This window comes from Hyperoodon ampullatus, assembly GCF_949752795.1.
Source record: "Hyperoodon ampullatus genome assembly, chromosome: 10".
Taxonomy (NCBI): Eukaryota; Metazoa; Chordata; class Mammalia; order Artiodactyla; family Ziphiidae; genus Hyperoodon; species Hyperoodon ampullatus.
The window spans coordinates 94,016,386-94,032,010 of record NC_136923.1 but is presented as its reverse complement, the minus strand read 5'-3'; the positions used below and the strand labels follow the sequence as shown (position 1 = coordinate 94,032,010).

The 15,625-nt window shown below is 43.3% G+C and overlaps 1 protein-coding gene across 2 annotated transcripts in view; it reads left to right on the top strand.

Annotated features, from left to right (window-relative positions):
• The window catches only part of JARID2 (jumonji and AT-rich interaction domain containing 2), a gene marked incomplete at both ends in the record, with an annotated part of 243,284 nt that overhangs the window by 87,027 nt on the left and 140,632 nt on the right, over positions 1-15,625 (top strand). The gene's annotated exons all lie outside the window — the stretch shown is intronic.

Sequence of the window (15,625 nt, the reverse complement as noted above, 5' to 3'; positions counted from 1 at the left end):
AAGAAGGAAGGAGGCATTCACTAATTCTTTGGGGTTTTTTTTTGTTTGTTTTGTTTTGTTTAATTCAGTGGGTGGTGCTTGAGTATATAATTTCCTCTCTTCCATTCTGTCATGTTCCATGTAACAAAGATGAAACATACTTTGACATACGGAGATTTCCCTGGTTACATTGGGGGTTAGTAGTCACCGTGGAGTGTGTGTAGCTCTGGCTGACTCAGCTGTTGTAATTGAAAAATAGAATTTTTGGAAAGACTTTTTTGAATGCGGTTCGTATGGAAGTCTGATGAGCTTTCTGCTGTTTTCTTAAACAGGTTTATTGAGATGTGTTACATACCATACAGTTCACCCATTTAAAGTGTGCAATTCAATGATTTTTAGTAAGTTCTCAAGGTTGTGCATTCATCACTATAATATAATTCCAGAGCATTCCCAGCCCTCAGAATCTCTGATTTTAGAAGTAAATTATCTGTGATTGTTTCTTTCCATGAATATAGATCATTCAGTGTTGACTGGAGGTTTTTGATGGATTCTCTCCTACTTGTGTGTATCTCTATATATTCTTGGCAGAAAGTTTTTAGTCCTGTGTTGTCTGTCTCTTCTTGGTCTGAAGTTTTCTGTAACAGTCAACTCTTAATTAGCTGTAATAGTTTTAACTGCCTGCTATTATAATGCTTTGGGCATTTTTCTGTATTTTTATTAATAACTTAATCTGTAAAGTGCTGCTAATATTACAGTACAGTTTTGAAGACTTGGATTATGTACTATTTTGGGTTGTCAGCTTCCGTCTTTAATATTAGTTGAGGATCCGTTAAATTTTTTTTTTTTTTTGCCAGAGCCTAATTTAATTAGAAAGGTGAATCTGCTGCTGTTGCAAAAATCAGAAAATGAGTCAGATGTGATCTCTCTCCGTATGGCATGGTTGCCCCTCCCCCTCCCCCCACACCCACACCCAAAGCTGCAGCTGTCTTCCAGGCTCAGGGATGATAGTTGGCGGGTGTTCCTACTGCTTTCTTGCCACACTTGTCAGAAGTTTCTAGTATGTGTTCTTGCAGTTCTGTGCTTTGGAGTAGAGACTTACACACTGCTTATCTATCTGTGTAGACAGGTTTCTTTCAAGGCCTTGTCAAGAGGGGCTAGAAGAGATTCAGGAATGCAGTATAGTCTGATGTTCTTAACCAGGGACGTTCATCTGAACACCTTGTGGAACTACAAAAATTCAACACTTCTACCCCCAGCTACTCTGGTTTGGAGTGGAGCCCCGATATCATGGTTGGAGCTGCATCCCAATTTGAGAACCATTTTAAATTGGTTTATCTTTGTACCGAAAGTCTGAAGGTCAAGGTTATCAATTTATCTTTGTCTAGCCGTTGTAGTCCTGTTTTTTTGTCTGGGTAATTGAGAAAGAGCTTTTTTTGTTTGTTTGTTTGTTTTTTGCGGTACACAGGCCTCTCACTGTTGTGGCCTCTCCCGTTGCGGAGCACAGGCTCCGGACGTGCAGGCCCAGCGGCCGTGGCTCTCGGGCCCAGCCGCTCCGCGGCATGTGGGATCTTCCCGGACCGGGGCACGAACCCGTGTCCCCTGCATCGGCGGGCAGACTCTCAACCACTGCGCCACCAGGGAAGCCCGAGAAAGAGTTTTTGATAGGAATTAGGCAGTATTTGGAAAAGTAGTTCACCTCTGGGTGGGGGATAGGATTCAATCGAAATTCAATTTCTAATTAAATATAGCTGACATTTTATTCATATTGTTGTGGGGATGAAGTAAGACCATCTGTGCATTTATAGCTTTTATAAATTTACTCTCTCTTACAACTATTTCATTTCCTTTAGAAGAAATTTTCTGAAGAGGATTTCCTTTTTTTTTATGTTTTCCTAGAGTAGCACGGGGGAAGGGTCTGGTTTAATACAGCTCTTGAGTTGCTGTGTTCTGTTTGGGTCCCATCGTGACTCGGGGAGGCTCACTTTGCTTGGTTGCTTTGGGGGAGAATCTGTGTCCTCCCCTGCCTCTTAACTCAGTGTGCGGTCTGGGTCACGTTAGCCTTTCCTTCATGGCGTGGTTCTGAGACATGGTTGTGGTCGTACATGTATTCAGTAAATGTTTATTGTTTTTGTTGTTGTTATTCAACTATTTGTATTTGAAATAGTGAATTCTTATGAAGTGAATTTCCTGTTTGGTAATACTACATTCTGTGTTTTTTGTCGTATGTAGACTGGAATCTTTGAAGAGGGTCACGGTCTTTCCATCCTATTAAATGTGCATTGAAGCATCTATTTGGTGAATGTTACTTTGGTGTTTTAAAGGAGTTTAAATGCACTTCCCAGAGATCCTGGCTCAACATTAATGTATTCATTTATTCTCTTGGAGAGTAATTGATTTTTTATTGCACAGTAGTTTATAGCAGGTGTTAGAAACTCCTGTTAACACCAATGGCAATCAACATTGAACTTTTTTTTCTTCACTGTCTGCTGTCTTGTGGTTTTCCACCATTTATTCTTAATTCTCATGTGTAGTGGAAGTAATTAAATCCATGAGTCTCCTCCTCTTATTATAACTGTTTGCACCCCTTTTAAGTTTTCTCGGCTTTCCCAGATTCTGGTTTCAATTAAAGTGCTGATGGTTTTCTGGTTTGTAGGGCAGGATAGTTGGCTTTGGTGTGGCTTTTTCCCATCTTCCTTTCTGCTCTTCTGCATTTGGTTGATGCACCTGTGTACATAACTCTAAGAAAAGAATTTCCCTTCCTTTATCTGGGAGGGGGATGTCGAGTCATCGCCTAAAGAAGCCTTCTTGGCTACCTCCACAAGCCCTGCTTGATGTCATTTGTCCTGAATATGGTCCACTGGACACAAGCATTCAGATGTTTGTAATTCCAAATAGATTTTAAATATAGTTGTCAAGTTTATGTAACTGAACTATTTTATAGCTGAAAAAAGCCAGGTAGAAGGATTTCCTAAAGCTGTATTTGTAACCCGAGCGATTAGGTGATTAAGTAATCTGAGTACACTTGGACACATGTTATGCAACTAAACATTCAGTAGCTACTCTATTTAAGGATTTGGCACTCAGGATTTGAGTGTGTTGATTTAATGTAAGATTTCAGGAAAATGTGTGTTGGGGGAGGTGGAGAGAAAGGGAGAAGAGAGCTGCGTGCTTCTCCTGAGAGAAATGGTTATTTAAGCAAGGAAGCGTTCTTCTAAGTCGTTTAACCTTTTAAGCCTTCAGAATCCATTTTACCTTCCCTGATTATTTACGTGGCTGCATTTTTGAGAAGTGTTTCAGTTCTCATTATGTAGATACACCGTGAGGATGTGAATGAAAATGGGACGGAGAATGAGACATTCTCCAATTACACCAATCTCTTTTTAAAAGGTATAATTCTGTTGGGGTTTTAAAACTTACACTTTGTATATGTTGGTGGCAGCGTCTTAATCCATTTTACAGGACAAGGGAATTTTATTATGCCTATTCAGGATGCTGTTTTCTCTCGGAGTTTTCACTGTAGCAGATGACTGTGTGTGCATGGGGGAGACTAGTCAGTATTTTCTAAAATGTGTTTTGGAAACTTCCACTGACTGGTTCAAACTTTCCATAAGCTCACAGAAATGGTTTAAAGTTTTAATTTGATTTAATATTTTGTTCCAGATGTTAACTAGTGGATTTTCTTTTCCTTTTTAGTTATACTTGAAAGGTTAGAGAGAATTGCTCTTGCTTTCTTCCCAAGTATAAAAATGTCAAACTCCAAGGTATCCTTTATTCTTCATCGAAACCATTAGAGGGTAAAACGCCCACAGCCAAGCCTTTGCAGACAGTGACAACGTACAGCTAGATGAGAAGCAGCCGTACCAGGAGGAGCCCACAAGAGCACACATAGCTGCCAACACTTAGCATTTACTATTTACTGCCTCTTTGGGTGGGTGGGTGGGTGGGTGAGGAGAGTTAAGCTAATTAATCGGACAAAAATATTTAATTTATTTCAGTGAAAGAGGCAGGTCATAGTCTACCATCTGAACCGTATGGGATGGAAGTCGAAGACTTAATTGAGGAGATGAAAAGAGCTCCAGGGACACAGTTGAAAAGGTTTTTTCACTTTGGTAGTCTTTGCACTAGGGACGGAAAGCATTTCCGTGAGATCTCTTAGACCATCTTGTACTGTGAACTCCCCCTTTGACCTTGCAGTTTAGGTTGCTCTGCTTATCATTTTCTTTAAAAAACACAAAAAAACAAAATCCCATCCAGGAGGTCACCTGTGGGTGACTTGGTAGATTAGTACTGGTTAGTTCTGAAGGACCTAGTTGTTATTTTAGCTTTTATTCTCTAATCCAAGATATGGTTATTTCCTGTGGGTGATGGAAGATACTGAGCAAAAAGTAAAAATGCTCCATCTGTGAGTGGAGTTCTGTGGGTGAGTTTTAGTGTCTCTCTCCATAGCCACAACCGCATCATGTGCCCTAGTTAGGCACCTGTGAGTGAAGTGGGCCTCACGGGGTTATCCAGAGAGAATGAGCAGAGAGTTTTCAGTCTGAAGTATTTCCAGGTTGGAAAATTCCCATTTCTATTTACAGGGTTTTTCAGTCTGGAGGTAGAGGACAAATTAAAGAGCACGGTTTTAGAAGTGGGATTGGGCTTTGGCACGGGCAGCTTGATAGTTGCAGTTTTGGCAAAAGGTCATCGATGGGATTTGGCTCGCCAGGAGCTCCCGAGGAAACACTGAAGAAAAAAAGGAAGGGATACCATGAAGTCCCCCACTCCCCCTCCTCAGGCTGCAGTTTTGTTTGTTATCAGTGAGACTGAGGGAGAGTTGAAGATCTGGTGGATCAAAACCAGCAGTTTCTTATTCTAGCCTTCAGCTTAACGCGTGCAGCATCGTTTCTAGCTAAAATCCTGGACTGTTGTGTTTTGGAGACAAGGCACAAGCCATGTAGGCGTTTCTTCTGACAGCTTGACCCTGGATTCTTTGGTCACAGATGTCACATCTGGCCATTCGTAGTTTTATCACCCAGTAGATGGTGAAAGTTGTAGAGATGGGTTCAGAGGTGGTAACTGGGCCCTCTGTATCTGAGAACTAAACGTTGCTTAAGTCTTCTGGATTATTCATGCAGCTCTGTGGATGCACAGCATCTGTTCTGACAACTCAGGACCCGAATTTGGGGAGCTGGATCAACTCTGGGCATGAACAGAGGCAGACACCCAAGGGATCGCAGAATCGCCATCAGCAAGGTCTGCTGGGTGGGAGGCCACTCTGTAGGGTCGCTTTTCTGTTCTTTTGTGCTGGGAAGTAACCAGGCACCTGGTGTGACCACGCTGGTTTGCTGTATCCGTGAAGAAGGCAGGCAGCACGTCTTCCTGCTTCCAGCTCCCTTACTTTCTCTCTCTATCTGGAGACTTTTATCAAAATCTGTATTGAATGAAGTGTCTGCCTGGCAGATACTCCTCCACTGTAAACATGGAGACCATGTAGCTATTGGGGGTGATTTTGGTGTTACTCAGTAATTATCATTTTTCTTTGATTCAAAAATGTATTTGGTTTTCATAGTTTAAAATGTTTAAAACAAGAAATAACCAGATGGCATCTGTGACATAGTTTCCAGAGCCAGAGCATAAGCAGATTTGGTCATGGTGCTTTATCTTATAACCAGAACTTCAGTGAAGTTATAGGCACTGTTGGGTCTTTACATGTTAGAATTAACTCCTATCTAAACAAGATTCGGAAAGACTTGGTTTCAATGGCGGATCATATCGTTAAGTTATTTTGAATAAACAAAGGCACAGAAATGAAGCAGCAGGCTGTAAATTTGATATCAGTGATAGAAATATTTGTCGTGGCCAAAATTTATGGCACCTAAAAAAAGAAAGGTGGCTCCCCCCCAGTGGATGAAGTTCTTTTAGGTCCACAAGGATCGCCTGTTCTAGGGCATCTGAAGGCAGGAGGAACAACCGGACTTAAAATTCAGGGCAAAAAATCTGGTATCTTGAGGCGTGATTAACGGATTGTGCCATAGTGTGTTCCGTCCTAGTGGTGTAGAACGTAACGGGGAATTTTTTACTTTTTGGTGAAGGAAGAGGATGCCACTAAACATGAACACGGCTCACGATGAGGAGACCTGAGCTCACCTCGCGGGGTTCCCGTGTAGTCGGGGAGTCAAGCAGTGGTTAGAATCTCTGAGCAGGTGTGTGGTTCTAATAGGAGAACCACATGCTGACACTCTGAGTTCGAAGAAAACTTTTCTGAGGTGAAGAGAGACATCTTCAGCCGATACTTGACAGGTGACGGTGGGGAGTTAGGGGCAAAGCTGGTGGAGCTGTTGTGCCAGCACGGATGGCTGCCGTGGGTGGTGGGGATTGATTGTCCTGTTCGCTGGTCACACAGATGAGACGGCCCTTTTGCCAGCGCAGGGTGTCCTGGTGTCCTGGGAAGAAGACGTTGGCCTCATGAAGCAGGAGGTCTGGGTTCTCATCCCTGCCTTTCTCGGTGGAGTCCAAACAAGCCTTTCTGACTGTTACTTAGGCCTTCTAGGTCTCTCTGGGGTCCTCACGTGTACATTTTGGTGCAGGTGTGTAGTGTTCTCTCAGTAGGAAGGTGGTGCATTTGTATCACTGAAGCCTGCTTAGACTGTGGCCTCTGAGAAGCAGCTATTTTGGGGGCCCCTGCTATTGATCATTACTTTCATATTTGCTGATTTTTTTTTTTAAAGGGAGTGACCACTTTATGGGTTAAACTTGTAAGTTCTTCTAGCCTTCTGAAAAGCTGCTGTGTGGTCCCTCTGTACACACACTTTTGTGCGGCCTTCTAAATGGGATGTTTTGGCGGCGGCTTCCTTTGGCAGGGGAGAGAGGCAGCCTGGGTCGCTCTCCGGCTGCTGCTTCCAGGCTCTCCCGGCTCCTGGCTCCCCTCTGCCCATGGCATCCCAGGAGACTCTCTACAGACTCGTCTGGCCTCGGCTGGAGGGTTGGTAAAAAGGAGCAGATACTCCTGTAGATAAGCTTTTTTAAAAGGAGAATCACTGTGCTGAATCTTGGGGCCAGGAGGTATTTAACGTCTATGTTGATTGTTCTTTTTATCTTTTTTCCCCCTCCCGTGAATAGTCTCCCTCGGTGCTCTCAGATGTGGCAGAGGAACTCCGCTCTGGCCGCTGGCCCCTCACGGGACAGACAGGCAGGAGTCTTCCTTCCATAAACCCAGTCTTTACTGCTCGCTTATCTTGCCAGCTCTCCTCCTCCCTGAAATCCTGTTTGTTTCTTGCACTCAAATTAATTTATTGACGTGTAGCTCTTTGTAACAGAAAGCATTAAAGGCTGCTCTAAATCTGAGCGATCGTTCGACCCTGTGAGGCTCCAGGTTTGAACAACTACAGCTCTCTGATGGTTAACAAGGAACTCTCTTCAGATGCCTCTCCCCCGCTTCCCCAACATTAATGTCACCTTGCCCCTGTGTGCGAGTTGTTTCCTAGTAACACACGCACACTGTCAATGTCCTGGCTCAGACTGAGACTCCTGAAGAAGCAGCCCCGAGGAGGCCCACACCTGCCTGTGTGGTCATAGATCACTGAGTGGTGTGGGAGGTCTTTGTCTGGGAGACAGGAAGCTGCTGCATCTTGGGGTTTCCTTCCCTCCCCCTTCTTAGTCCTCTCATTTTGCTCCCCTAACCTGCTGTACGCATGAAGTTGTCTGAGTATCTGTTAAGTGGGATGGTGGTCCTGTCTTTCAGGGAACAGACATTGGATGGAGCGCCTCCAGCTGGCGGAGCGGTAGAAGGGTAGCATGCAACTCTAGCTTTTTCCACTGCTGACGTGACTCGAAGTCTAAGTTCTCTGTAAACACTCAGCAAATATGCAGAGTAGCGCAGGTTTTGCAAATAAATGCAGTGTAACACCGCAGAGGTTATTTATTTGCACAGGGCAACTTTATTGAGATATAGCAGTACTTTCTTTTCATTGATGAACAATTCCATTTATGGATATAACACACTTTTTTGTGTGTGTGTGGTACGCGGGCCTCTCACTGTTGTGGCCTCTCCCGTTGTGGAGCACAGGCTCCGGACACGCAGGCTCAGCGGCCATGGCTCACGGGCCTAGCCGCTCCGCGGCATGTGGGATCTTCCCGGACCGGGGCACGAACCCGTGTCCCCTGCATCGGCAGGCGGACTCTCAACCACCACGCCACCAGGGAAGCCCTAAGAAGGGCTTTTTTGAATAATAAAATAAAAAAAGTAAAGTTCCAGCCCCAAATCTAATGCCATTTGATAAGGTCAATTAACAGTTGAAATCCTAGCAATCATTTGCAGGCTTAGAAGGTAAGACCCTATCACGTTAAATGATCCTGTTCCTAACGTGTGTCCCGTGTTCCTCTTTTTTGAGGAATCAGAACAATAGTAAAACCCTTCAACCAGGTTGCCACTCCCCTACCCCTGTGATTTCAATACAGAAAAAAAGTCTTTTCAATCAAAACACTCACTTACTTTGCTGTTTCTAGGGAACTTTGGGAGATGGTTGTTCCACCCATTATTGTCGACCCACTTGGGTGTTCCTCCTTCATTAGGGCAAGACTTGAGGCACTGATTGTATATTTATGTACACTAAAAGAAAAACAAATGGGAAAAAATCCGGGGACTCATTTTCTTTCAGCCTCCTCATGTACAGCTTAAGAGAGGGGAGCCTGCATAATGGCCCCCAAAATATATTCAAGTCCTAGCCTGTTACTTCATGTGGTGAAAGGGTCTTCAACGGGGAGATGGTCCAGGTGGGCCCAGTGTAATCACAGAGGTCCTTACACAACAGAGGTAGGAACATCAGAGGCAGAGAGAGATAAAGGAGAGTGAAAACAGAATGTAGAGGTTGGAGTGAGGCTCTTTGAAGACGGCTGAAGGGACCACAAGCCAGGGAGCCTGAAAAGGCAAGGAATTGGATTTTCCCCTCAGAGCTTCCAGAAGAAACCAGCCAAGTACCTCCCCTTTAACCCGGCAAAACTGATTTTGACCTTCTGACCTCCACAACTGTAAGAGAATAAATTTGTGTTTTAAGACACTAATTTGTGGTAATGGTTAGCAGCAGCAGTAGGAAAGCAGGCAGGGTGTTATCCTCGTTTCTTTGTCCTCATTAACAGAGGGGTGGACTTGACTTTGTTAGCTTATGTGAATTAACTTATCGCTTTGACCCTCATTAATTTTTCAAGATGAGAAAATAATTAAGTGTACCACCCTAGAAAATCAAGTGTTGAGTGTATTGAAGGCTACATATACAGTCTCCGAGTTTTTGCCACATTCCTGGTGGACTTCAGCCAGTAATTTCATTAGGAAACCATGTAATATGTGCTTGCATCAAATAAGAATTTTATGGGTGATAAATGCTCTGAAGAAAGTTAAATCAATTATTTAGATTGTGTGGTAGGGTGATCAGAGAAGCCTTCTTTGAGAAGGTGACATTTGACTGAGAAATGAATATTGTGATAAGGGAAGATCCAGAGGAAGAGAATTGCAGGGGGGAAAAAAGTGCAGAAGAGTTATTTGGGATGTGGGTTCAAACCATTGCAGACCACAGCAAGGATGCAAAGGAAAAAAGTACTGAAAATCAGGAAGAATGTTGAGATTATTATATCAATACTTGGTTCTGTCCCTTTCTGTATACTTGGTCACTAATGTTTGTCAGACCAAGGCTCTGGGTATAGAGGGAGCAAACCCCACACAAACCCATCCTTCCCTTATGATAAGAAGTTTATGGGTCTCAGAAAGTGTATAAATTATGAAGGAATTGTCTCCTTGTACATTCTATTGATTTTTAAAATTTCAGTGATGATGCATTGTTTGAAGTTTCTAATGAACATGATAAATATCAATTTAGTTGATATTTTGGTTTGCTTAGGGTGCCATATAATGATATGTTTTGTATTTGGGAATTGTTAAACTTTTTACTTGGTAAAGAGTGGTTATGGATTTGTTTCACGTATCAGTGGATGATTTTACAAGCCTTTTAAAACTCAAACCCGGTTTGCTGGTAACATTATTTCTAGAACTTTCACAGGGGAATACAGTATTAATAATTTCATTATTGTCAATATCTCAAAGTTAATTTTAAGTAGAATTTGTTTTGAGATTAGCAAATTTAATATCATAGTATAAGTTTTGGTTGTTGAGGTGAAATTCACATAATACAAAATTCCTCATCTTAACCGTTTTAAAGTGAATATGTTTCAGAGATTTCTTTGAACAGGTAAAGATGAGAGTGAAGGCTTCAGTCTGCTGGTTGCTCTAAGCCTTTTTGCTCAGTGCCCCTAGGACAGTGGTGCTGGAGCCCCTGACAGGCCCTCCCTCCGCCTCCTCTTCCTTTCCTACCCCAGGCAAGCCATTTGTTTCCCCATCAGTGCATTGTTTCACCAGCATCTCTTAGAAGGTTGCCTAGAATATGGTTGAGCTCAAAGGGTGCAACCATAAGTATAGATAGCATGGGATTTTTGCAGTACTGAAGATATCATGTTTCACAATAGAACAATTCTTGATCAGATGTGTACAGTATACAGAATGGTGAGGATTATGAGGCAGGTGCATGGACTTATTTTTATGCTCGTCATTCATTATTAGTGTTTTCTGTGCTTCCTGTCTTTAATCACAGGCTCGTTATGGATATGATTTAAACAGTACATGTCAGTGAACTTCAGTCGTCATTGCAAACTGATCACATCCTCATCACAGTGGGAGCTAGTGTGGTTGGACTGATGGACAAATGCCTTCTGCGTTTGAGAGGCACTCGGGCTCTCAAGCTGTTTTTAAGGGAGAATCTCTCTAAGCAATTCTGTTTAGTGATTTTTAAGAAATTCCAAGACATTGGAATAGATTGGGAAATTTTATGCCAAATGTACGGGAAAGAATAAGTGAGAGTAATGAGAAACACATCCATTCTCAAATATTTTCTTGAGTTATAGTTTGTTGGATTTTCTGGAAACTTTTCAGTTTGCACTGCCTACAGAAAATGAATTGTCACCAGATTCTCTTTGTATTTAAGGGCTGTGTTAGCAGGTTACACCCTTGTAGCCTCTGCTGGCTTGTGGACGTGTCCACTTCCCTTGTTTGAGCATCTCCCAGATGTGTTTCTTTGCATCTCACCGAGAAGCAAGTCTCCTTTCCTCCCAGTTTATTGCTGGCCATGTAATTTTGTTTATGATGTTTTTGTTTCTGGTGGTTTTTCTCGTACTCTGTACTCTCACTCAGGAAGCCCATCTCCTTTTCTATTTATGGTAATTACTAGAGTGCATTTTATTTTGGGCCTTGGGGAGTGCTTGCTGGGTTTCTTCGGGTGGGCACGTATGTTAAAATTGGAAAGTGTTTTCTTTGAGGTCAGGGCTTTTGTTAAATGGTCTGAAAAGTTTGTCAAACCCCAACTGGCCATAAAAAAAGAGAGAATTGTTTTGTGTAGGATAACCTCTCCTCCATCCCTTCCTTTTTCCTATCTTCTGTTTTTCCTTTTAAACATTTCATCGTCAACTTTAAGGATAAAATCAGTCCGTTACTGTCGGGTTGGAAGGGTGAGATCTGTTTCTCTTGTGCGTGGGGGTGAACAGGTCTTTTTGAGAGCTGCTGTGTAACTGGAGAATATTAGGAGCAAGAAGGCGGCAGGCAGGCAGCTTGGTGTCTCTCTAGTGTGTTCTAGAGGCCCACTTATCTGGAAGCAAAAATAGAATTATATGTTAACGTGGGCAGTAGATCTCAGAGTAGAGCCCGACAGTCCTTGTTCTGACGGCACAAGAAGAGGAACGAAAGCTTCTTTCATGTCCTACAGGTGACTTAGGGGCTGGGGTTATTCTGCAGCGGCCTGAGATTTGGGTTAAGGAGAAATTGAACATCTGAAGGTTTTTTCCCCCTTAATTTAGTTCTTAGTTCCCAGTGATGGGATATTGGGTCAAAGATGATCTGCCTTTCCAGTCTCTCCCTCCTGTTAGAATTAAATCAATGAGCAACCATAACCTAGTTTCCTGATAGTATTACTGAGATAGTATTTTTGTATGTATTATTGGCAATTCAGAACTTGGCTCTGACTCACAGACATGCAGGGTTGGTTTTCCTCATTCAGTTGGAGGTAAGGAAGCTTTGAGTAATTTATTCAGTGTGATTCTGTCCCTTGAAGATAGTAGGGGCTCATTTTGTGTTTCAGAGAAAGGAAAGCTTTAGTATCAGCTAAAACTTTTTCTCGAGTTTAGAGAATACTGAATTCTCAGTTTTTAGAGGATTAATGTCAAGAAAATAGAGTGTATTAAAACATTCTCTGTGCTCTGTTTAAGTAGTTACCTGGTTTCCTTAGTTACGTCCTTTCCTTCTTTTCTTTTCTTTTCTTTTTTTTTTTTTGCGGTACGCGGGCCTCTCACTGCTGTGGCCTCTCCCGTTGCGGAGCACAGGCTCCGGACGCGCAGGCTCAGTGGCCATGGCTCACGGGCCCAGCCGCTCCGCGGCATGTGGGATCCTCCCAGACCGGGGCACGAACCCGTGTCCCCTGCATCAGCAGGCGGACTCTCAACCACTGCGCCACCAGGGAAAGCCCTCTTTCTTTTCTTTTAAGCTTCATTTCCTCAACAGTTGTTTACTAAGCTCCTAATGTGTACCAGGCTTGCTGTTAGGGAGTTGTCAGGACATGGATGATTTTGATGCAGTGCGACTGTGATTCCATCAAAGGTGGGAGTGGCGATGGATGGGTGGTGCCGGGACTGAGTTGTGAGTTCACCAAAATCTCTGGGTGCAGGCCCTACCCTGGACCATTGAGTCAGAGGATGGTGGTGAGGTCTGTCCTCCGTAAAGCTCCCCAGGGGATTTCCAGGGCAGCCAAGCTCCTGTGCTGCGCAGACTGGAACACTAGTCACCAGCAGTGGAGGTGGAGGACTGGCTAGGACGATGGGAAAGTGGGTTTCTGGGAACCCCTGTTCAGTGCGTTTTCAGGAGAGAAAATAGAAATTCTAAGAGAAAGTGCAACATGGGTATGGCAGTGGGATGTGACTCATGGGTGGGTATGATAGAAAATAAGAGTTGACCACTTAGAGGGAATTATTTTCTGTATTCTTCCACCAAGTCTTAGGGCGTCCAAAAGGAGCTGCTCTGGATCCTTGCGCGATTCACTTGAGAGAAAACAGGTTGTAGTTTGTCTTCAGCCCTGTGCAAGTCTTTCTGGTTTGTGTCCGTTTGAAAACTTGTCTGCATAGTCTCTGTTGCTGTACAGGGTATCCTGTGAGCAGGTTTTGGTTACCAGGGTATCCTGTGAGCAGGTTTTGGGCCTCAGGCCTGCCTCTGTCTGCCTAGGGGTGGATGTCATCATTTTCCTCATTTGCACGTGAAGCTAAATATAAGAAGGGGTGCCTGGATTTGTGTGTGAGTGATTTATGACTTCACGTGGCTACATAGAACTTTCTTACCAGCTGCAGCCGTTGGGCTACAGTATGGCCTGAGCTGAGCAATGGATTTCTAAGGTCTCCTCGGCCATATTTTTGAACTTAATTTAGGGCTGCATCCAATGTAGATGTTTCTAGAATGCCTCTGGAGCATGTGAAACATTCCTTTTCTTCCTTCCATGTTCACTCCTCTGCCTTCATTCACTCTTTATTTGAAAGCATCCTTTTCCCTAAGTCTCTGAAAACCCTTTTAGCCATAAAATGACTCGTCTGGGTCAGCCAGCCTTTACCTGACTTCACCCTTAACTTTCAATGAAGAGGTGAACTATGTTTTTCTGCCCTTCGATAAAGTACCTAAGGTTAGAGCCTAGGTTTGATGTTGAACCACCAGCTATTTTCAGATCTCCAGCTTTGACACGTGGCCTGAACTTTGACCTCTCCTCTAGGGACAGCTCCAACTCAGCATGTCTAAACACTAAACTCCTGGTTCCTGTCTCCCTTCTCTCTGCTTCAGAGCACTCTTTTCAGAAGTGCCCTTTTTTCCTCCAGAAAGGAAAGGAAATGTCCTGAGATGAAAAATTTGGGGGTTGATCTTTCACTCTTCTTTTCTCACGGGTACTTGTATTAAGGGTCCTGGTCACATAGATCATCAGCACCCAGTTTTTCTTGCCTTCTGAGTGTTTCCAGAATGTAACCAGTCCTCACAGCCTTTCGCTGCCTCCTGGGTTCTCACTTCTTGTGTAGGCAGTTGTCACAACCTTCCTTCATCACCCCCTAAGCTGGTTTATTCTTAACCCAGCAGCCTGTGCAAATTTTTACAAATGTAAAACAAATTCTGTTACTTCTTTGCTCAGAACTCTCCCATGGTTTCCCATTTAGAGTAAAATTGTCATCTCCCCACTTCTGCTTTATTCTTTCACACATGTTACCTGAAGTGTAAATAGTAAACTTCTACTTAACATCCACTGTGCTCACAACATGAGTTTTGTTTCTCTTATCACTGTGAAATGTCAGCATAGGAAGGACCATGACGTTGCTTCTAGAAGGCCATATTTGCTTTCCCTAACAGCTTTGCTTGAAAATGAGACTGCACATATGCCATGTCCCCTTTTGGGGGGTCAGCCCTCATGACTTTGGAGGAGCTTTGTCCATCTATAGGTAAGCGTAAATCTTTTCATTGAATCATTCACTGGTCTATCAGGCTGTTTTATGGAGCTGAAAAAACGGCAGGAAATCTCATTTTGCACGAAAGAAGCAATGCTAGAACTGGCAACTGGCTTGGACACAGGAGCCAGCAAAGGTTTCCAGTTTTGTTTAGGTGGCAGAAATAATTGTGATCTTCGCAAACCATTGTGAAATAGTAATATGGTTAAACCTTGTCATTGGACTAGGAACTGGCTTAACTGGTAGGAAATATCTCAGTTTGAATAAAATTGATACCTTGTACTAAGTGTCCTGGTCACAGAGATCATGCATTCTATACATTATAAAAACTGAAAGCTGTGGGAAAATACTGAAACAGACATACTTGCTAAATTGAGCCTAATTGACTGTTTATATATTTCTTGGTACTAAAGTATTGATGTGAAAGAGATTTGAGGTTGGACTTTTATCTTTGTGTATTTAGAAAATCTGTTTTTTTCCTGTGTATGTATGTATGTATATATGTATGTATGTATGTATGTATGGCTGTATTGGGTCTTGGTTGCTGTGCGTGGGCTTTCTGTAGTTGCAGCGAGTGGGGGCTACTCTTTGTTGTGGTGCGCGGGCTTCTCATCGTGGTAGTTTCTCTTGTTGCGGAATATTGGCTCTAGGTTCGTGGGCTTCAGCAGTTGTGGCACGCAGGCTCAGTAGTTGTGGCGCATGGTCTTAGTTGCTCTGCAGCATGTGGGATCTTCCCCGACCAGGGCTCGATCCCGTGTCCCCTGCATTGGCAGGCAGATTCTTAACCACTGCACCACCACCAGGGAAGTCCCTAGAAAGTCTGTTCTTTATTTACTGTTGAATTATTGTTGAAGTCATGATCAATATTTAGTTAATACACCAGTACTCCTGTTTCCTGATAATCTGTTTTGAGATGGGGATGCAAGGATGAGAGCTATTTTTTTCTACTTGAGGTGCTCACCCCTTGTCTGGGGGTAGTGGTGTTGGGAGCTCTAGAGGGGGAAGGACTTAAAACCTCTATGGTAAGTTGGGTTAATGATAATTTTGTAGGGCATGCTAAGAAATTTGGAAATTCCCCCTGTAGTAGCCATTGGGGAGCTATACA